Source organism: Gambusia affinis, linkage group LG01, assembly GCF_019740435.1.
Source record: "Gambusia affinis linkage group LG01, SWU_Gaff_1.0, whole genome shotgun sequence".
Lineage (NCBI taxonomy): Eukaryota > Metazoa > Chordata > Actinopteri > Cyprinodontiformes > Poeciliidae > Gambusia > Gambusia affinis.
The window spans coordinates 28,481,692-28,505,558 of record NC_057868.1 but is presented as its reverse complement, the minus strand read 5'-3'; the positions used below and the strand labels follow the sequence as shown (position 1 = coordinate 28,505,558).

The window sequence follows — 23,867 nt, the reverse complement described above, 5'->3', positions numbered from 1 at the left end:
CCAGAACTGTGCTGCTGTTCCTGCCTCTGCTCTCCTCCCTCTCTGCCCTAAACCACCCCCCTCCCCTCCCTCAACCCTCAACCCCCACTCTCCACCCTCCGCTTCCACCCTTGAGCCCTCGGGGGGCCTGGATCCCGCTCAACCGAGAGCAACCTCGCTCTAAATCCAGTCCCAAGCTTAGCACTTATGCCGCAGGGCTTGCTGGCTGTCCCGCTGCACCAAGGAGACGGTGGGGGGCCTAGCAGAAGAAGACAGACGGTGGGGGCAGGTGCGGAAAAGGGAAAAGACAAGGGAGAGGTGTTTGGTCTGTATCCACATGTGACATTTTAGAAAAAGAAATGAAAGCAGGAGATCCTGCAAAGCACCTTTTATGAGAGCAACTATTCTCCCTATTCGAAGAACACTTTTTTCCTTCTCTCCTTCACTCCACTGTTTATTTTTCTTTTTATTTCATCCTTAGACTCCCTCTCTTTTTCCATCCCATTTCTCTTCTTTTCCCTCCATCCCAAGGGCAAGCTCTTCACAGACTCGTCCAACTGGTTTCTTTGGCACATATCGTTCACACAATCACATGTTGGAGTGCCAACAAACACTCAGACACATACCTTCTCACTTCAACGGAGGGGTCTTTAGCCGGGTGTCTCACAGACTAGCAGGAAAAGAAAGATACTGACAAACAAGCAGAGGAAGAAAGGAAAAAGAGGCTGATAGAGAGCAGGGGTTAACTGGAGGGATGTGCATTCCTTTGGCTTGCCTGGCTCTGGAGTGAAGGAGACATGTTGCTGGCTGTTCAGTTTATTATCCCCAAGCCATATGGGTTGGCAGGCTTACGGGGTGTGGTGGGATACATTGGTGTGCGCGCGTGTGCACGTGTCTGGATAAGTCAGGGTAAGTCGGGAGTGTGATTAAACTTACATTATGTCTTTTGTCACATACAATATGAATCTGTGTGTTCTAGACCACAATGACCTTTCTCTCTGGAACTGAAAGTTATTCTGGATTAATATAAAAGAGCTCTTCAAGCTCATCTGGACCTACTAAGCAATACATGCTGCAGAGTTATTACCATGAAAAGAGAAACACTATTTGAAGAAAAATGAATTAACTGCAAAGTAATCACTGTCAGACTATTGTGTCATTCAGTGCTTTCCAATAGCTTTAAGAACAAAGGGAATTTCAAATTTACTGAAGCAGGGATCTTTTCATGCTGTGGTCATTACTAATATCAGTCGCATTAGTACAGATGCCACTACACTGAAGATTGACATCTTGTTCTTCGCTATCCAAAGAAGTGAGTTGTTCACAGTTTTTCTGTTTTGCCTATTTAATTTGAAGTCTGTGTTGGCTTTATTGTTCCTTGATAAGAATCGACGTTAAAAACAACTGTTTAAAATTATGTGTGTGCCATTCATGCAACCAAAACAAGGCCTTCTCTTCTCTAAACTCTTAAATGTTTAGGTGTTTTGTGCTAGTTTTTTAGCTGAGGGCCTCCTATGACTTGAGAACTATGTTAAATCTCTGGGGACCAAACTTTTTTAGTTGAACATATCTATAGAGTGTTAAAACCATCTTAAATACAAGTTTGACATAGACAACAAATGGTTATTATTGTTTATCTAATATCACTCTAGATCTGCTCAATAGGGTGTCTTGAGAGTCTTTCAGATATAAATATAATTTGCTACAGTGCTCTGCAAAAATCCTTAAAGTAGTTGAACAGTTTTACATTTAATCCCGTAACGGCATCAGTGTGTTTAATTGGAATTTCACGCAACAGTCCCATAAACACTTATTACAGTGCAGCTGGTCGGAAGTTCAACTTTTTCAAAAATATTGGTGAACCACAATCTAAATTTATGTTTTTCAGAGTTTCATAAGACTGTGATCTGTCACGTGCCGCTCTTCTGACAGCTTTCTTTGGCTACTTCCTCTTGTTTCACCATGTGTCCGTTTTCAATGTGGTTCCAATGGCAATATTATCTTGAATTTTTTTTCTCTGCCCTCAAACTTTATGACAGACATGTTGAATTCAAATGCAATACTTATTGCACTCATAGTTGTTAGTCATAAACTATTTGCTTAACATTAAATTGAAAATGAACACCTAAGACTATGTTTGCATATTTATATCAAGTTATCTTAGTTATCTAAGTTATCAATTCAAAGTGCTTTACAGCTGTTTTGACCTCATAACATAAAAGCCAAGAGACACCGCTTGTGTCAGAGTCTGATCTTTTACTGATGAACAGTCTCCAACTTAACAATCTGTCTATGAACCACTTGCCTCATGAGATGGTGTATTCATATGTGTACCAGAAAGCCCGCCAGCATAAACAAAATCAAGTAAACTCAAAGGTGAAGTTGCTGGTCGAACAAGCTAAAAAAAAATCGCCATTTTGCGCTTTCATTTTTTTTCTGAACCTTTTAGCTCCTACCATGGATAAGTGCTCAGGTTTTATTGGGTTGAGTGTATTTTTGTATTTATCCCTAAAGCAGATGTGTTTTACTTTGACACCGTATCTCACTCCCTGCCCCACTCATGAAGTTTCCTTTAAATTGCTGTGTAGTTCTGACCAAAATACACACCAGGTACATTTTGGTTGGACATTCGTAGACGTAGTCGCAGGGAATAGGTAGTAGTCTGTGAGGTCCCATTAACTTTAAATTGTTCTAACTGCTGAGTATCATTCGATCCAACTCGATGGGATGTCAAATCGGATCCAGTGCATCTTGGCCTTAAGTTCTTCTTTTATTCATTTGCCTCGTGAAAGTTCAGTGATCTATGAATCTTCCAAAGCGCTCAAACATTTTTTGTGCTATACTTTCATTGTGGTTTTTGTTGTTGCACTGGCTTTTGCATTTTGTTGAACTTGCGGGGCCACTGTAGGATGACAATATCATTCCTCAGGGTTGATCTATCAGCAAAAGGAGTCCTGCATCAACAAGACATTCTTCTATAAGTGAGAGAGGTACTGATGGTAAGAATATTGAATTTTGACTCTCATTTAGTAAAAGTACCATCCAAAGCTAAGTTTTATTATCAAAAATGAAATGCAGAATAACATACAGAAATGGGAATAAAAAAATAAAGATTAAAATTTCAAAGTTCATCAAATAACATCGAAGGTGATCAGCCAAACATATTCTCCAAAAGCACTACACTGTAAAATGTAAAAGTAAAGTGTACTCAAAAAGAAAAGTGACCTGAACTCATTCCAGCTTAGTCTGTTGACTATACTAACTTAAACTTAGCAAAGACAACTTTCTACTGAGGCAAGTAATCAAACTCATCAGCAGCAAGTAAACCGAACTTGGAGTTATGAGTGAGCAAAACGCATCTGCATAACCAGCAAAAAACTCGGCATCATTCGGCAGCTCTCGTTGAACGCACATGCGCATTGGACACTGGCAGTGGCGGCGTGTTTGAAAAGAAGCGCAAACTGTCAACAATACGGCGGTTGCTGCAGCTAAGTTTTGTCACGGTAAGTCCCACTGTTTTTTAGCAAACTTATATTCGTTATCTCGGCCGTATAATTCATCCGTAAGTCCAGGTTTTGAGGTTAACTTTATGTGTAATGATTTAGCGATGCCTGGGACCAACGTTAGTCGAAAATATCATGTTTATTTAGTGGCAACAAGATGGAGCGGCAGTGCAAAAAAGCTGTCCGAGCGCAAAACAAAAAAAAGGAAAAGGGATAAGGATAAAGATGTTGGCGGGTTAAAAAGCCGCTGTACTGTTATAGAAGGCTTATGATGAGTAGACTGCCATAGGTGGGACAGCTGTAAACTGTAGGAGAAGCAGCCGTGATGAAGAAGTGTAGGGTCACCAGATTTGGGTTTCTGAAAAGGAGGACACTTCTTTTTTTTTGTTGGCGGGGGGGTAGAATCGGCGGACACACATGCGCCAACGGGGGGTGGAGATGGGGGAGACGGGGTGGGGAGTAGAACCAGCGGTAGCACAAGAAATCGGTAGCACATGTGTGTACATGTGCTACCGATTCTTCTACTAAAGAAACCTGGAATGGAGTAGTGGAACGGAGTGGCAATGTAATCACAATGCACTGTAAGCTATGTAATGTGTTTTGAGGCAGTTGACCAAAATTCCAAATTCCCCCCGGACATTTTTTTAGGTCTGAAAAGTAGGACATGTCCGGGAAAAAGAGGACGTCTGGTCACCCTAAAGAAGTGTTATGTTGATATGTAATTGTGGTGTTGCTTCTATTGTTGTTAGGACTGCGAAGACCCAGACGTGTCTCACACCCCCATTGGGATCCTGACCATCATTCCTGAGGACAGGCAGGCCTCCACTGACTCACTGCACCTCCAGTCTTCAAGTACTGCCATCATTTTGGAAGGAAGTCTTGTCATGAATGATCTTGGGAATCTTCCACATGCCATGTGCTTGCTCTTTGGACTTATTTATTCTCTGAATTTGGAGTACCCTCAACAACTGAAGTACACCTTTGACTTCATCCAAAGGGTGCTTCTGTCACTTGGACATAAATCCCTAAAACCAAAAATACAATCACTCAAAAATCTTCTGATGCAATGAGTGAATGTGATGTGACATTATGGATCAACGTTGTTATTGTTATTGGAAAAGTGATTTTTATTTCTTGTTTGATTCTTTTTTTGTTGGAGAGAGCATCATTGCATTTGCAGACTACTAAATGGTTTTATGTTAATGAGGAGAAACATTACTTCACTTCACTACTTCATTATTTACTTTATCAATGTTATGATAAATGTTGGGCTCTAGTATTGAGAATTGAGTTTTTGTTTCACACCAGTCAACAAAGACATTTAAGCAGGGATTCTCAAAGTTTTAAAGACTGAGGGCCATTTGAAGGATTCAATATTAGATTGAAGGCTACCCTAGAAAAAAAGTCATGTCATTTTTTTCCCTAAAAAAGTCTGTGGAAAACTTTGTTTCCAGGTTAGTGTGTATGTAACCACACTTGAGAACCTTGTATTTAAGGTAAACTTGTTTAATTATTAAACATTTTTTTCCATTCAAACTGTTGTCTGTTGGCTCTTCGTTCCAATAACTTAACACTTTTGGTTCATCTTACTTGAACATATCAAGGCAATCGGTTTCCTGATATTTTGCAAGTAATGTGAACTCTTAAACGTGTAAACATAACTTATTTTTATGACTACTGCTTAATTGACATAACTCACAATTTGAAGTAGTCATAATTGACATTTTATAGTCAACTTTACTAATGATTTTGAGTTAACGGCACTCAAGTTTACTGCCATTGCATGAGTTGTCTGAATGAATATTTTACAGTTAACCCAATTAATGATTTTGAGTTAACGGCACTCAGGTTTACTGCCTTTATCTGAGTGGTCTAAACATAGTTATTTTTAGCAATAACACCTTAAAATGAATTAGCTACTTTACTTGAAGATTTTGAGGCAATCGGTTTCCTAACTTTTTTTAAGTAAAGTGAACTTATTACTTTTTACAGTGTATTCTTTATGCTCTGCACTCCCTAGTAATTCCTTTTAACTATGTTCCTTGTTTTCTAATCACCTTTTAGTGCCTTCTTCCTCTCCAACTTCAAACAGGTCAGGTGCATTGTGTCCCGGCATTGGACTTCTGCTAATATTGTGCACACACATGTGTGTGTATGGGTATGAGGAAGGCACAAGCTATCTATCTATAGCCTATGTATCCCCTGGGGATTTGAGTCTTAAACTCCATATTCATGACACATCACTGTGGGGATTAGAAGGGCATCATCAGATACAGGGGCTTACGTCAGCGGACATACACAGCAGAAAACAGCGAGATGCACTCCCAGCATCAGTCTCAACCCTTAAAATCACAGCATATCCAATTTCTAGGAACTTCTTCCAGGTTTTGGGACAACCACTTTCTATCAGTCTTAATGTAGTGATTATTTACCTTTACTAAAAGCCATAAAATGCTTTGAGTCAGTCTATGGAGTGCAAATAATGCTCTGGATGAAACCAAACCAAAAAATGTGGGGTGAAGGTGGAGGCGGGGCTGTGCAGGGAGTTAAGGCCAAACCGCATGGAAGCTGATCTGCAGGGGAGGCAGGGAGAAGGGAGGGGGTGTTAATGCAGGCAGCATGGATCTGTGTTGTGATTGTTTGTTAATGGCTGGGTGTGCATCCATGCGTGTGTATGTGTGTGTTCTTATCTCCTCTGGTCCACAGCAGCGGGAGCATCAGAGGAAGTGTGGCCTTTCCTTCCTGTGCCTTTCACACTGTCACGGCACACACAGACCATAAAGCTGCACGGCTCCAGCCAACATATAGACACAACGGGAGTGAGGGAGAGAGAGAGAAAGAGAGAGAGACGAGGTAGCTGAGAGTGCAAAACATGTGTGCGTGATTTGTGGCTTACAGTTCATACCATTTAATTGACATAGTCGCCTTCTTCTGTTTGGAACATGGTTGTTTTCTACTGTGATAGAGGCAGGGAGCAATTGAGGGCAGGATCCTTGAAGCAGCTGGATTCCTTGGGGTGGAAAAGTAGTCCTGCTGCAGTGGAGGGTACTGGGACAGTGGATATAAAGCATGGGCTGGTTTCTTCCACAGAGGAGCTGGGGAAGGACACCTTTCTGCCCTATATTCTGCACCTGGCACTTTCTGTTGGCAGGAAGCCATTCACCTGCTTTCCCCATTTAACCCAGTGCTGGAGCCCATCCACTTCTCAACAGCTTTTTAGTAGCTCTCTTCCAGTTATTGAGTTGTCAGTCCCACAGACACTCACTCATGAAAACATAGAGTTAAGTCAGGAAGGCATGGTGAAACTAAAGAAAATAAAAACAAACATGACTGTTTGGGACTATTTCTAGTGTCGAAAACATGTAGCTACCTGATGTAAATGTAGTTTTATGGAAACTACCCTCAGTTTGACCGACGTTGCACAACAATTATGTCTGCTTGAATAACACAGCATGATTAAGACCATAACAGACGTTATGTATAGTTAAAAAATTTTAATTGCATTTGAATTGTGTCCTACCTTGTAGATGTGCAATGAAATATTTTACTTTTAAGGTTTAATGTCATGATAGGAAGGCCGTCGTACATTATATCTTCTTTAATCTTTCATCTAATGCCTTGCACGTCTAATCGAGTGGCAATTTATTGTTATTTTTTAGAAAATTGTGTCAACTTTAATCCAGAAAGAATAGAATATATATATATATTTTTCTCATTTACAAGGATCCTACAAGGATTGTCTCATGTCAACTCCCATGTTTCTCAACTAGCGTCAAGATTCAACAGCATCAAGTTGCTGAATGAGTGAGGGAGTAGGGAGCAGTAGAGTATACAACTCAAGGAAGGCAAAGTAGAAAGATGGTTCCACCTGGTTCTCTAATGCCTCCTTCTAAGGGGTTATGTTATCCTGAGTTTCTCTTCTGGCTAATAAAAACGCAGATCGCCTGATATTAGGTTCTAGCATAATAAAATACATGAATTTATTTTAAAAAGATGTATGATTAATGAGGATTTTTAAAACCAGTGTGCACCGACAACGCAAGAAACAATGTTTCTCTGCCTCTTATTACCACGTCAGTTAATTACGCAGTTCTTTTTTTTTTTTTTGTTTAGTTTTCTTTTTGCAATAGTGATTTGGAACAAGTCATTTCAATGATGGATCAATATTTACAAAAGGAATCAGAGACCACATGAAAATACAGCTGTCTTAACATATGGAGTTCATGAAGGTGATGCCTCAGAAGTAGAGTGACTAACTTCCATCAACGCAAAAGAAACACTGTGCTGTGGATACTTCCTCAGATGTTGTAATATATAAATTTCCTATGTTTACAGGAACATACTTTTGTGAGAAATCCAAACAAAACATAAAACAGCGAGAAATGAGGGCAAATGTGTACACAGGTGGTATTATTATTATTCGGCACATAAGCTCCCTCTTTTCATGGTGGAGCGGAATGGGACGGGTGGAAGAGCAACATTTTAATTTCAGATCAGAGGCCTGACTTTGACCTGTAAGCACAAAAATAGTTACACACTCTAGATCAACTCCTTCCACTCTCCTTCTGCATGTTGTCCTCACCATAATTTTGCCAGCAATTTAAAAAGGCAAAAACATTTTCTTCCGATCTCCATGTCCACCACGCCTCCTGACAACTTCCTAGGCCTCCTAATGACTAAAAGTAAGTGACTTGTAAAGCTCATCCTTGGTTGCTTCCTGTTTCCTGTGATCTTTGAGCTGAGCTTCCTGGTTCCTGGTTCTGAGTTCTGTGGAAGGCCACCTTTCATCATTATGACACATCTTTATGGCTGTCATGCAAAAAATGTGAACGTTTTCCAGCTTACAGTTAAACTGCCAGCGGCGGAGATTCTATAGAAATATAGAAGACAAGAAGTATAAGGAAACATGAAACCAAGTGAAAATTATTATGCAATCATTGAAGACATGGCATAAAAAAATCATTACTAAATGAAAGACTTAATCTTTCAAATCACAGTAAGAGTATAAATGTTTAGCAAAAATGTTAACAATTTGAGCAATCAAATGACTGAATAATATAAAATTTTACAATTTTGCAAAAATTCAGTTCAAATATTCACAAATCTGAAAAAATAAACAAAATTACTTTTAAACCACAGTAAAATTTAATCCATAATACAATAAAGATAGAAATTAAACAGGAAAGAAAGGATCTTGTTATATATCAGGATGTGTTATATATTTTATTAATGCAACACATGTTAGGTAGAATAAAAATTATAAGATACCGTCTTCAATTAGTGATGGGAAAAATTATAAAAAACAAAAAAAAACTGTCTAATGAATAGCACTAAAACAGTCTGCAACAAACCCCACAGTCCCTCAAACAGTGTATCTGAAAAAGAAGAAAATAACTTTGAGACAAAAATACAAGGCTGAGGCCAACGCAATTATGGAAAAGTAGAATGTTACATTCTGTATAAAGAACCTCACAAGTTAATTGCTAAATAAGCTGACTGTTCACAAAGTGCCGTGTCCAACCACATCAGTACAAAGCTCAAACAAACGACAGGCTTGTTCCTTACCAGTCCAACATTCTCTTTTCACTCAAAAGAAGAAAAAATTATGTAATTTAAAAATGGAGTTCACAAAGTCTAAAAGAAAATGGGAGAGGTACAGAATCCAAGTTGTTTGAGGTCAAATGTGAAGTCAGCGATGATTTGGGGCACTGCTGGTGTTGGTCCACCGTCTTCTATCAACTCCAAAGCCAGCACAGAAAATCTTACAGCACTTCTTCTCTTGACAAGCTCTATGCTGATGCAGATTTTATTTCCAGAAGAATTTTGAATCTGCCCACATAGCCAAAGCCAATACTTGGTTTCAAATAAAAATGAACAGAACTTTAGTCCTTTTCCAGTCATACCAAAAACTCAAAGCACTTTACAGTACTGTCAAACTTAGCTGCACTCTTAGACTTTCACACATTTATACACTGATAGGGAATTTTGGGCAAATGTCCTGCCAAGAACAGATCAAAGTTAGGCAGGGAAAGCTGGAATTTCAAACAATTAATCTACTCACAGAGGCACATCCTTCCCAAATGTTTAATGAACACCTTGAACAGTCAGCATATCCATCTGACCTAAACTCCATTGAGAAACTATAAGGTTTATGTTAAGACACTTTCTTCAAGCAGTGGTGCAGGGAGAGGCCTGCATCTTTCAGAAACACAGTGATTTTTATGCAGTGAAAGCGTTAAAGATTTAAAGGCTTATGACGTGACCCCGTTCCTCACCAAATCTCCCCAATTGAAAACTAGTGTGTAGTTCTGAAACAGGAGAAGGAAAACTGTCCACTTCTCTGAACAGTATTGGAGGATGTGATTGCTGCTGCACAAACAAACAAACTCCTTAAATGGGAGAGTTATCACCAACATTGAAAATAAGAGTGGCTATGTTGATCTTGGATACTTTTGAGTGTCAGAAAAGTTTTAAGTTGTTTATGATTCTCACTTAAACAGATGAAAACAAAAAAATAATGTGCTTTTCATTTAGTCACGTTAAATTTCCACACAATAGTAGCTGCCTAATAACTGTGCACATATCGATATTCTCTAAAGAAAGCCACAACTTCACTTTTACTTTCTTAAGCATTAATGTTTGGCGTTCATAAATACCTTTTCCAGTGCTATAAAAATTTTTAGAAAATCTCAGAATCAGGGAATCATTTTCACTTAATCCAGGTCCAGAAAATTTGATTGCCGAATGGCAGTCATATAACACCAATTACAGGGAGGGAGAGTGTTGCTCTGAGCCAGAGGAAGGGCGTGAGTGTAAAATAACACTAAAACATTACCGAAAGAAGGGAAGAGATGGAGAGAAGGAGAGGGAGGAAAGTGGGAGCTGGAGAAGGACTACCCAAACGGGTGTTCCAGAAACCTGTCAAGGTATTTCCTTCTGCAAACACAAGGTTTCTGGGGGCTACATAGTGCAGGCGTGCAGATACGCATACATAAATTCAATCCAGCACATTGAGCTAAAAATACACGCTAGAGGTCAACAGCAAAACTTTGATTTAACGTACGCTTTGATTGTGGAGATCTCACGCCAACTTTTGATTTCCTGTGTAGCACCGCATGTGGCTGCGACAGCTGGATCTGTGCATCTATACACACACACACACACAGACACGCACATGCTGCACATGCCACACATAAACATACAATATGTCGTTCTATTTTCCATTGACTTACATTCATTTTGTCCCCGCAGCATTGAAAAAATGGGACTTAAATGTATAAAGTACAAGGCCACACTCACACACACGCATGCACACGCCCACACACACTTAATGAGCCATTCAATGGCCCACAAGTTCCAGAGTCTCTAAATGTTCAGCAGTGTCTCAATCCTTTGGTCTCTAGTGGCTCAAACAACTCTGCTCCACACATAATTTGATCAATGTCTTGTCATTTCTAATTTTACAAAGGGTTCCCGTACGCACTCGCATAAATATGTACCCACCTATTCAACACGCACACACAGCTCTGCCTCTACACCAGCGGCAGTCCGCCCTGTGTGTTTACATTACCTACTGGACAAAGCAGATAGAGTGAAGCGAGAGTCAGGGAGGACTGGATGGACAAACTGTGGCTGTTTGTCTGAAGGGGCTTTCCTGATCTCACAGGAAATGTTTGAAAAAAAAGGGGGGGGAAGCCAGGAGCTGGAGAGGCAGAAACAAAATGACAATTACTGAGAGAGCAAAGAATATCATTATAGTAAATAAAGAGAAATGAGTGAGACATGAGTAGAGAAAAAGATTATTAGCTATTCAGATAATCCAAAAGAAGGTGGCACAACTCTAGACTTACAGTCATCTCCTCTGATAACTCTTTTGCACATACTTTCCACTGTCAAACTAATCTACCTCCTAACACTGTTGTTGCACTTTGACTCTGCTACCTGTGGTTGTTGACTCACAGGCTGAACCCTCAGAGTGGATTGTGGTCATTTTGTGGCAACAGTCTCAGCTTTTCCCGCAATCATCTTGAGATCAAATTAACGGCAACCTTCGAAGGGATGGAAATTATTTATCTTCTGTGTGAGTGTGTGTTTACTGTTATAGCTGCATGTTGTGTTGCCACTGCGGTGACGCTGGGTGGGTCTGTGGCATGTAGCTTTTGCCCTCCGGTCATGGTCGGGGGTTAACACTGTGACTGGCTGTCTAGACCCAATGACTCCAATGTGTGAGCATCCCTGCACACGTTTGATGACAGCTGAGGAAATAAACAACAGTGATCATTAAATATTGATTTATAGGATATTAATTTTCACATTAAGTCCAGATATCTAACATTTCAACTTTTTCTTGTGTTCAGTTCTTTGATTTTTTACTTGTTATTTTTCTATCATCCCATAAGACCAGACTTATCAGTACTTTTTAAAACCACAAGTGACTTAAATTTAAATACTTGACAATTTAACTGCCATTACTCTGCCATAAAACAAGAACATGAATGCCTGAGATCACAAATATCTACCTCTTTTTAATGTTTTGTGTATTTTTGACCTAAGAATATGTTCTTAACATATGCTAAAGAGTTAGTGCACCAGTTTAAAAAAAGAAAAATAAAAAAAAATAAGGCACAACAACAATGCTGGATTATATATTTATGTTTATGCTCAGTTGCTGCAGAATCTCATTAAAGACTTCACTCACAGTTTGTCTTTTGTAATTTTTGTATAAGCGCCACTTATTGATCTGGAGGGAAATAAGAACAGCTGTCCTTCCATATAGATGAAATTATTTCTGAAAATGGACCTATGTGGATGGCAGTGATTTTGAAAACAACAACCCATTTTAGAAAAAAAAAAAAAGATTCCTTAGTATACAGGGCCTTAAAGAAATCTCCTGAACTCTGTCATTTACTAATACAAAACAGGAAAAAGCTAAGAACAGTTATTGACACTTATTATATATTATAATAATACAAACAAACATAAAACAAATGTATTGCATAACCTAGCAGTTACTTTGCTCAGAGTACATCACTACTTTTTCCTTCTCAGAGTTTAATTTGAGGGTAACAGAACCGATTGTTCACCCCTGCATAAAAGCTTATAACATATTGATCTTTGTAACATGGATTTGTGGCACAACTCTGAGCAAAGACATCAGAAAGTGTGACAGACAGACTTATTGTGTATATTCACATTCTTCATAAATGTTCATACAATCTAGAATCCTCAAAATGCTGGTATTTTCCAAGAAAACAAATAAGAAAGCAAAAAAAAAAAAAAAAAAACATGCTAATAAAAAACATTACAATCCCTCCAAATGTCACGCAAAAATGGCAGGGACACATGTTTTCACCAGCTATGTCAATGTGATTAAAATGCTTTTGTGATGTTGCATTTTTAGATAAGTAGAATTTTAGAAAAGTTTAATTTTATGTTATTCTTTCTTCTTTAAGGTGAAAAGAATTCCTGTAAAAAACTCAGAGTTGAAAAGCTGAGTTGAAAAATGTTGTAGATAAAAGCTGTCAATTATAACTAGCACCTCCAATTTTTTCAGTATGTAATATTTATCACAACATTTTGTCATTTTTACTTCCAACTTCTATGTTGCTAATTTCTTTGTGCTGTTGCAGTTTGGGAGCTGACCACCTCTTCCTGGAAGACTCTCCGCCTTTCTCTTCCTCCCTCGTCCAAAAACCCCTTTGCTACATTCCTACATCCACTATCCGTCTGTCATATTTTTTTTTCTCTCTATTCTATAATCTCACTGTCCACTCCTGCTCTGTGTGTGGAGAAGGGCCTCTCAGCAGCTTGTTTGACCTGCGATAAGGATATGCTCATTGCTCAATGACGCCAAGCACATGTTGTTCCCTCCTGACGAGAGCGAAAAAGCCCCACAAGAGAGAATCAGGGAAAGTGTGTGAGAGCGAGATGCTGTATGAGAGAGGGATGCGACGTATAATTGTGCTCTAATGAAAGATAAACAGCGCAGTCTGAGGGAGTGCGTCTGGGCAGGGCCCCTGCTGGCCTAAAGGCTCTGCTCTCCTAGGCTCTTAATTATCTAGTGAGCAGGTCAGTCACGCCTCCTCTAACCTTTCACCAAATACTTTAAGTATTGTAAATAACGTGTGTTTGTTTATGTATTTGAGTGTCTCCTTGCACAGGTATGTGTTTATGTGCGCAGTGTGCGTCAGAGAAAAATATAGAGATTGGGTGCTTTGTGGGAAGCCGTGCTCTAAAGAGTCCTCCAACTGTTGTCATTGCCTTCTGTATGACACCAAACCTGCTAACTTCAGACGTCCACCTGTTTTTTTATAATCTGAGATGGCCACATTCTCTCAAAACCTTGTCTCTGTTTTAAATTTTTTCCTCAGTCCAAATGGGGAGGAAAAAAGCACAGCTGCTACATACCTCTGCTTTTGGGGGTCACACAGGTCTCAGGAATATGAAGTTCAGGAGTGACTGTTCTTTTGTTTCCCAGTTTGTCCTCCTTTTTGTCCTAGGACCTCCCACATCCCATCCAGATCTATCTGATTTCTCAAAAAAAAAAAAAAAAAAAGAGAAATGCATGTTTCATTTTCCTCTGCAATCTTGTTGCACAATTGTTTATTCAAAGCAGGTGTGGGTGTGGGTGTGTGTGTGTCCATACACTGTGCATGTGTGGGAATGACACTTGCGGCAAAGCTAGGTTTATCTAAAGGAAGGTTATTTTTTTCTGCCCCCAGCCAAACAGTCTGACCGCAAAAACCAGACTAACTAACCTCACTGTCTGGGTGGCTGCTCTGAGTTACATTATCAAAGTCCCAATCAGCCAACGCTTTTATTGTTATAGTGGTGAGAGAAGAGGCAGAAACGTTACAGAAGACAGAACACAAACTGGAACTTCAGAAACTGTTGCCAGCGCCGCGCTAAAAATCTCACTGAATCCAAGAGAAAGTTAAGATCATAAAAATAAAGACACGTGTGTCTTCATTCTGTGTCTTCGCTTTCACACAGAGCTTTTCTCTCATCTTTATTTCTGTTGTTTCTTGCCTCTCACAACAGACAGGTGAAAGTAAAGGAGCTAACCAGAATGTCCTGATTCTTGACTTCTCACCTCCAACCTGACTCATCAGTTGATCTGCTCTGGGTGGCCAAATGTGTTGACCTGACCTCAAGCCTAACAGTGACCTGAGGTCACTGCCAGTTGGTTTCTGCTTGCAACAGTACACACACAGCCTGGGAAAGGCTCAAGATATGATCTGTTGATCATGTAAAGTAACTGTTGCAAATAAAATCCAGTACTGCAGAACAACAGACATCTAAAATTATTTGTTATTATATTTTTATGTAAATTGACAATGTAAAGTTTGACTAATTAAAAAAAAAATAACCTCATATAAGATGAACACATTTTATGTAGGTTACTTCTGATTTTGTCTCAATGCTTGAAATGATTAAAATGATATTGTCTTTCGCACTTGTTAGCACCCAGGCTAAAGATATGATTTGACACTTTATAACTGGTATATGCTTCATTGCTTCTATAACTCTTTTGTCATGGTTTGTGTTTTAAAATTACATTGTTGCAAACCACTTTCAGCATTGTACTTATGAGGAACGTCATGCAACTATCCAGATGATACCACTTAGTATATGTATGGGGCATTTATAGTGAGTGCTGCATGTTATGGAAAATGTACCACATATATTTTGGCTATTCTGGGAAGAGATCTTGCTGTGGAGCCAGAGTCAATACACTAAAATCCGCCACAAGGATCTAAACAAATAGAAATGGTTAACGGCTTGTAAAAAGCGTTTAATCAAATCTGAGGGCTCCAAAGTGCATTGCATTGCAATCAGTCACTCATATTCATACAAAATTCACACACTTGTGGTGGCAAGCTGCATTGAAACCACAGCTGCCCTGGGGCAGAACGACAGAAACGAGGCTCCCATTCTAATCACTAGCAGCACACAAAAAGGTGAGAAAAAAATAATGACCTTTGGTAGTGTCTCTGCAACTGTGAAATGTTACGAGACAACTGTAAGCTGTCTTAAGGACAAAAAAGGAGGTAAGCATTAACAACAAGGGATCAAGTAAGTGCGGTATGAGAGATGCACACAATTTAATGCTTGGATTACAATCCTTTTTAGCAATGACCAGGGACATACTACATTTAAAGGGGGAAAAGAAAATCACAAGAAATACTTAGATTAAACCTCTATTGGTTACAGAAATATGTGATGCTGACATTTTAAAGTAGAAACTGACCTGTCCACTGAATCAGCCACATGAACATACTCAGAAAGTTTGCATCACTGGAGGCAAGGCAAGCTAAACAAGCACTCAGAGTCCAAGAGCTGGAGGAGAAAATGCAAACGGCCGCCTCTACATCTCTAATTGCATGTTTTCCCCCCCACATACCTGTAATTACACACTGCCTACCACTCATCTCTCTGTCTGTGGCAACACTTGTGTTAAACCATAATGAAGTCTGGCTCTAATGATTTACAACTGCTTAACATTAACACATACACTAACAGCTACAGACATGACAAAAGACGGCGAAATTACATCGTTATCAAACCAATTAAACCATATGCGATAAAGACAAAAACACGCGCTCAAAAGGCAAGTGAGGAAATACCTTTGTCTTCCACTTTAGGGTTGGGAAACAGTGCAAGTATACGTGACAAGGCCCACTTCACATTCACTTTACCTCAAATCAGCCAATATATAATGAAAAAGGACTGCGTCCTTTGATTTATTTACATTTGTCCTGACTAACTAAGTCTGCCTGCCAAGGACAGAACTTTGAGACAAGAATGTGTGCTTATGTGGATTCATTTGCATAAGTAGGCCATCGGCTCCTAATGGAGGCGTTTTGTTCAGGCGTTAACAAGGTGTCTCACTGGGCCTCTTGTTCATTCGTTCCTTCCTGTCGTCCGCTGACTCTGACGTCCAGGCAATCAGCACTGCATTTGGGCTCTCTCTTTGTGTGATTTACGAGCTCCCAGATTCATTTAAAAGCCATTGTTCTCCTCTGACGGATACCATGGCTCCCCTTCGCTTTCACACTCCCGCTCGGGGACCGCACACACATTTTTTAACACAGTCGCCCGCTTACTTTATCTCTCACTCACTCACCCACTTGCTCAATCACTCAGCGCGTACACACAGAGCGGCCATCTATCATGAAGCGATGCTGGAGGAGATTGTTATCCTCGGTAACCGTATTAACCCACGGATCTCCAGCTCAGCCGGTGTGCTAAGATGCTGGACTAAGGGTGGAGGGAGGAGGTGGAAGAGAGAGAATGATGAGGAGAAGATTAGGAGAGAAAGTCAAAGAAAGCTAATAAGTGAAACATGTATTCACTTGCATGGTTTTCATTCATATCTGTCATTCTCCAGATTTGCTTGTAGAGTAAGGATGGAAGAAGGGAGCGAAACGCATCCTGTTATGTAGCTGTTGAAGACAGCCTGACAGCGAGGCGTCTGTAAATGCATCAAGACACACCTGCGCTTGATTAAGTGTGTTTAGACTGCAAATGGAAGCAGGGAGGTAATTTAGAGAGCAGAGGTTTTATGAGAGTAATCATCTCCAATAAGGCCTGCTTGGGAATCTTAAGCACCCGCCCTACACACACATACACACATTGTGACTAATGCACACCACAGGCGCAAACAGATACACATCCTCACCTTCTAACCCTCTCGCACTCGTGCATGGAGATCCTTCATGCCTCTCTGTTCATTACGAGGTTTAATAACTGGGTTTTAATCTTATTCCTCATAAGTGGACAAGTAGTATTTAATTTTTTTGAGATGAGAACAAGTTGGCCTCCCACAAAGTATACTGTATTGAGTTACAGGCACTGCTCTGTGTTTGTGTAGGAGATTAACTTCTCTCTCAGTTCATATTTTCAAAGAGGCCTCAAAGTTGCCACTGGCACAATAATGAAGTGAAAAAAAAGATAGAAAAAGGGAAGGAGAAAATGGGTTTGGAAATAGTTAAAGATAGTTATATTGTTATTGTTGAACTTATAATAACACAGTTTGCTTTCTATTTTGTAATTTGTAGTATACTTCTTTGCAACATCTGTACTGTTTAGAAGCGACAACATAGCTTTTTTAAGAGCAGAATTAGACCATGGTTTATTAATAATCTTACCACTCCTCTGACTAAAATAAAGTAGAATAAAAGTTTATAAAATTTAACATATAGTAAGTGTGCTTTTATTTGAACAGTTGCTCAAATAAAAGCACTTCTTGTTTGATCTATTGAGAAACTCAACATTAACCCAGTGTTTATCTATTTGTACTAGTTTCCTTCAAATAAAATGCATATTTGCATGGGGGTAAATATGATACTTTAAAATAAAACTCACAACACTGAGCATTTTTATGTTGAACTAAATGTTCTGACAAAGATCATAAAAGAGGTGCTAAATGTTCCTATCAAACAAAGGTTAACCAAAATTCATAACTTACTGTAATGTTGTGCTACTGACAGAAAGACAAACAATCAGTGTCAAGATGGTTTCAAAACACAAAACTTTTTAAATTTGAACTCATTGTTAAATTTGTCACAAGGTACATTTATGAGCCATCATATTATCATAGAAACAGAGTGCCTGGAGAAGTCACTGCTCAGCTATGGCAACAAGTGTTGCTTGTTCTAGATTCCTGCATGGAAATAGTGACAATGAACTATTAACCATGTAGCATTTTAAATGAATCAGAAAACTCTACAAGTTTTAAATCAAACATTTTTTCAATTTTCAGAAAGGTATCTACATTAATAAATGAAATATGTGCTGGGGAGGAGGAGCCGGGAGACGTCACTGTTGCAGAGACCAGAAAACTGAGCAACATGGGCATCTTCACTTAAATCTTGAAAATTTGTGTTTTTTGACTGGCTGAAAAATAAGTAATTTTCCTCTTCACTGTGATAACACGAACTCACACAACATATCTTAACAATAACATAGAGTACATATACACCAGTAGTGCATTTACCACTGTGGAAGTGTGTTCTTGCACAGTTTCAGTTCCAAACTAAACAATAGAGTTTGATGAAAATAGTGAAACAAACTATGTTATCGCAAACCAATAAATGGAGGTCTGCGTGTGATTCCAGGAGCTGTAGCAGCATGTGTCAGCTAAACTGTGTCGGGAAGACAGCCTGCAAAGATCCTGTAAGCACAGACTGTAGTGGCACGGGTTTTAGGGTAAGTGGGCTGTTGACAGGTTTTTGGATGGCTCACACTCTGCTTTGACAGGCCAGGAGTTATTATTCATCCTGAGAAAGCCCATTGGCATTGCACAAACCCTTAAACATGCTTAGCTTTAAGTGCACGTGTTTAGAATTAGCCTGAGAGGGAAACATAGACAACCTATAGATTTATAGTGTCAGTAGATAATGTGTTTGTCAGCGCTGGCCTGTGGCTCTTTAATGTCACCCAGTCTGTGTGATTATACACTGTCTGTACATCCCAGTTCCTGCCGTCATCATAATCTTCTTCCTAAGCATTCTAAGTAAAAGTTCAGTGTTTTACATTGGATATAAAGAACTGTCAACAGAAATAAAACATACTGAATAACATGAATCAATTTATTTCTCCAAGAGAAGCTTTTCTTTAAAGAACAGAACATACAAGACTCTATGTCAGGGGTGGGCACTCCTGGTCCTCGAGAGCCAGTGTCCTGCAACTCTTAGATGTCTCCCTGGTCCAACAAACCTGAATCCAATAGCTGAATCACCTCCTAAGTGCAGTCAGGTTCTCCAGAGTCCTGCTAATGACCTCATTATTTGACTCAGGCGTGTTGAAGTAGAGATACATCTAAAAGTTGCAGGAGACTGGCCCTCGAGGACCAGGAGTGCCCACCCCTGCTCTAAGTCATAGGTCAGAGATAACAAAGAGATTACTTAGAAGAGATAATGAGCTGATCTGAGAAAACAAGTGTTCTTGTGTTCTTTCTCCTCATAAGTTGTGATGTTGTCAGAGATAGTCTTTCTTCTTTTCAGCTGGGGAACTTTCTGTAGTCCTCACTACATGCGTTGGAGCTCGATTGGGTTTGAAGGAACAACAAGGTGGACAAGCACTGGCAAGTAGTTCCTTCACTAAGTCAAACTATATGTTTGCTTGAAGGGAAGAACATAGTAATGTGTGAACGCTGAATGCATGTGTGTTTGGGTTATGTTGCTATAACGTTCAAAACCTGAAAAGCCCACTCTGATTCACATGCTCCCTGGGTTATCTAGAGGAACTTTCTACAGTCACTTTTCTCTTATTCTTTGTTGTCTGTAAACTGTATAATTCTGGGATCAGAAATCATTTTAGCCCATGATTAATGACATAATTAAGTCTCAACATATATATTTTTCTTTTTTCCCAAAAAGAACAGCATCCTGTTGTTTCTTAGGGAAAAAAAACCCAACAGCCTATTGGAGATTGTGGCTTTAGGGCAATTAGGTTCCACAAGTTCAGGGGAGTATTATTGAAATGCCTTTATTTATGCTATATTGATACCGTCTGGGATGACAATTTTATTATTTTCACTCTCACCAGAACCAACATACCCAGCCTGGGCAACAATGAAACAGGTGGAGACCTACATAACAGGTAAACGCTAATTATTGACATGTAAGCCTGAGACCTCAAGAAAGTCAACACAGATCATGTTTTCCTTGGGTCGCTATTAATACAACTATGACATAATTTCACACGCTTCTTTGTCCACTTCACATATAAATTAACTGTTAATAACACTTCTTTTTCCATCCTGATAATCTGCAGGTAAACCATTATGTTTCACAACTTTTTACCGTCTGCCAAAGTGCTTCTGTTTAAAGTAAAACATTTGCTAATATGTTCCCTCCGCTGAGCCAGCTCTGGGCTCCCCTCCCCCAGGCTAATTGTTAAATAAACAGTGCAATGCCGGCCCTGTTGTGGGAACAGTCCGAGCAATCTGGGAGTATGTGCGTCGCCCTGCTCACCTCCTCTCTAATGCTGTGCAGAGAGCAACAGCCTGCACGACTCCACCACAGGCCGACCTACACAGAGAGAGAGACAGACAAAGACAGAGTGATACAGATTATTTACTCATCGTTAGGAGACTCATTAACGGTTTTTTACCCAGTTCCCCTTCCTCAGGATGACAAAAGGAAGAATGATTTAAGCAACTGACAAGAAGTTCTCATATGTGTTTCTGTTCCTTATTTTCCTTTTGATATGAATCCCCATCTCTACTTTACCAAAACATTAAGCTTTATTAAAAGAAAACACATTGTACTAACTAATGATATGTCTTCATGCAATGACACCAAACCAATACCAAAGTTTATCTAATGCAGCAAAGCATATATCAGTTTTTTGGTTTTACTTTAAGGTTAGAGATTAATATGAGTGGCTCAACCACAGTTTATTCGTTGCAAGGTATTTTTGACCACAGAACCTTTTTAATAGCTATGACAGCTGTTACAGGAAGTTTCCCCTCTTCTGGTGTTTGCATGGCCTTTGGCCAAAGTTAATTTATAGATCTGTTTTTATCAGCTTGTTAAAGCTATGACCTAAAAAAAAGATATTGCCTAATGTGAGAGGAACCAGCTATCACGCAGCTCTATCAATCAAAACTTTACCATTTAATCACTCATTGGTAAAACTCATGACCACTGATTTAACAGAGGACTGTATCCTGAACTATTAAAAAAGAAACAAACTTGTGAACACTTAAAACCACTCAAATGAAAAGTTTTTATTGATTTACTTAAAGCTGCAGTAAGTAACTTTTAATAAATTTTGCTTTTTACATATTAGTCTATTTTAAAAATAAGTGCCCCCACCTAATAACTGGTGATGCAACTTTAGGCAATAAACTTTGCCAGTATGCCTTATACACCAAAGATATGTATATATTTTTTGCATAGCAGTGGAAGATTTTTTTGCGCACTCTTCCTTGCTGAACTATTTTAATTCAGGGTCAAAAGAAAGTTTTTGAGTTTGGATTACCTGTTTAAGGTTATGCAATAGCATCTCAGTTATATTTAAGTCCAGGCTTTGGTTAATGCACTCAAAAAGCTTTACATTGCTGGTGTGCTTTGGATTCTTGTCCACCAAACACCCAAGCGTGCTTAAGCTTATGATCAAGAACGGAAGGACAAGGACAAATGTTCTTGTTCAGGATATTCTGGATTGGTGTGTTGGTTTTACTCCAGATGACACAGGGAACACATCTTTCAAAACGTTTCATGTTTGTCTCGTTATTCCACAGAATGAAAAAGTCTGGAGGTCTTTAATCTGACAAATGTGAGATTGTTAGTTATCGTCTTTTCGTTAGGAGTCGAGCCTTGGATGTCTCCCATGACGAGACATTTTGCCTTGTCTATTTTTTTGTAGATAAATTATGAACACAGACCTTAACTAAGTCAAGGGAGGCGTGCATTGTTTTACATGTCAGCCTTGGTTTTTTTGTGGCATTGTTTATGAGTGGTAGGTGTGTATTGTGTAGTGTTTTCTCTACTTGTGAATAATGGATCTCACAATGGATTGATGGAGTCCTAAAGCCTTTTCAGACTGATACATGTCAGTGACTTAGTTTCTCATCTGTTCTTGAATTTATGCAGATGCAGAGCAAGATGTGGTGTTTTGTTTTTTTCTTAATCTTTTAGTCTACTTCATGTCATCAAGAAAGGTTTTTTAAAGAAACATTTTTAAATATGTTTCTTGATTCTACTCGTCTGGAAATAATCAGACCTTGCTGTGGTTATTGAAATTGAACAAGAATCAAAATCAATTACAGTTGATTTATGGTTTTGCAAGCTAGGGGTAAACACGTTTTATTTTTTAAACATTGGATCAGGTTGGTTAGGAAAAGACTCCGCAACTAAAAAAATGTAATCAGTTGAAAATTGCTTTATACTTCATCTGGTTATCTTTGTCTGGTGTTAAAATTGATTTTATGACCTGAAACACTTAAGTGTGCTCCTAAAAGTAAAAATGAATACCAAAGCAAGAGGATAAAAATGTTTTGTGGTGCTGTATTTTCTACTAAATGAAAATGAACACTTTTGTTCATGTAAAGATGCATGTAAATAGGCCCACTATAGGTTTCACTCAGTGAATCTTCCAGTAAAAGCAATACATGGGTGTTTTCCTTTTTTCACCCAGTCAGTCAGGGCAGGGGCATAGAGCAGTAGGGGGTGGAGTCTGCTGGTGCTTGGCCATGTGCCGCTGCACAACTATGACACAATGGGTCACCAGGGCCATCCTCTCCTTCTGATGTGCACTGAAAATTCAGATGACTGCAGGCAGAGAGAGGCCTAAAGTTTGCTTTTGTCGATAGAGGACAAGAATCATGCTAATACACAAATTAAAATAACTCTTTACACAGGTTTCGGTTAACTTACACTGTTTTCACTGAGACAGCTAGATGAAGTGTTTGAAAAAAGGCTGCAAGAGGAAAAGCAGGACAGCGAATGAAAGACGAACAGAGACAGGGATACAGTTAGCCAGGGATAAGTAGGCCATGACTCTGAATGGTGGCAGTGTCTTGTCTTTGATGTCAGTTTGTTTCCATATCCCACACGCTTGATTGGACTGCTCCAAACAAAGCGGCAGGAGCCCAGTTCAACACTTCAAGCATGCACTGACACAGAATACCTCGGAGGCATATGTGGGTGCTCTTCATGAAAGGCTGCGAGCTGAACAGACTTCACCGATCGGAAGTGATTCACTCTATCCTGAACATGTTGACCTATACGTCACCAGTAACGCTTTTTAGATGAACCTGCCATGTTTATTCCTATAACTGTTCCCAGAGGAGCTTTGATTTCCTCTTTTTTTTTTACTATTTAAAAAATAAAATTCCACATGATATCTTCACCATGTTTGTTTTTTCTATAAACATTTCGCTTCGAGGCAGTCAAACTACCCTCTGTCTCTCCCCAACTTATGCACACATTAGTTGGATACTGCATGTTGTTCAAGAGGAAAAACAAACTGAGTGAAATTACCTCTTGAGACTTCATGTTCAAATGAGTACACATAAACATACATGAGGCAGGCTTCTCCAGGCATGTTTACAGATGTAGCTCCCTAGTGACTGGGTTTACAGGGGAAATAAAGTCCTAAACAACACAGCGGCCTATAGGGATACACCACAAAAAGTGTACGCACATACACACACACGCACACACACGCCTACACACACAGACATACACACATATTAATATGCATATCAAGGATCATTTAGGAATCATACACCAAATGTTAAACATTTTAAAGCAGGCAGGTAGATGTGTTGTTTTCTTGATGTAATAGCAGGTGCACTCCAGCATGGGGGCAGAGGCTTGAGAAGCTAAGGGCAAACAAAATAAATTTGCTAGCCTTACTTATGGGTTATTT

The 23,867-nt window shown here is 39.3% G+C and overlaps 1 long non-coding RNA gene across 1 annotated transcript in view; it reads left to right on the top strand.

Annotated features, from left to right (window-relative positions):
• Positions 1-19,532, top strand: part of LOC122829747 — a 31,155-nt gene extending 11,623 nt beyond the window's left edge. Inside the window, exons 2-3 of the long non-coding RNA XR_006370420.1 lie at positions 18,602-18,692; positions 19,490-19,532. This is a non-coding gene — a long non-coding RNA (uncharacterized LOC122829747). The remainder of the gene's footprint in view (positions 1-18,601; positions 18,693-19,489) is intronic.
• The last annotated feature ends 4,335 nt before the right edge of the window (positions 19,533-23,867 follow it).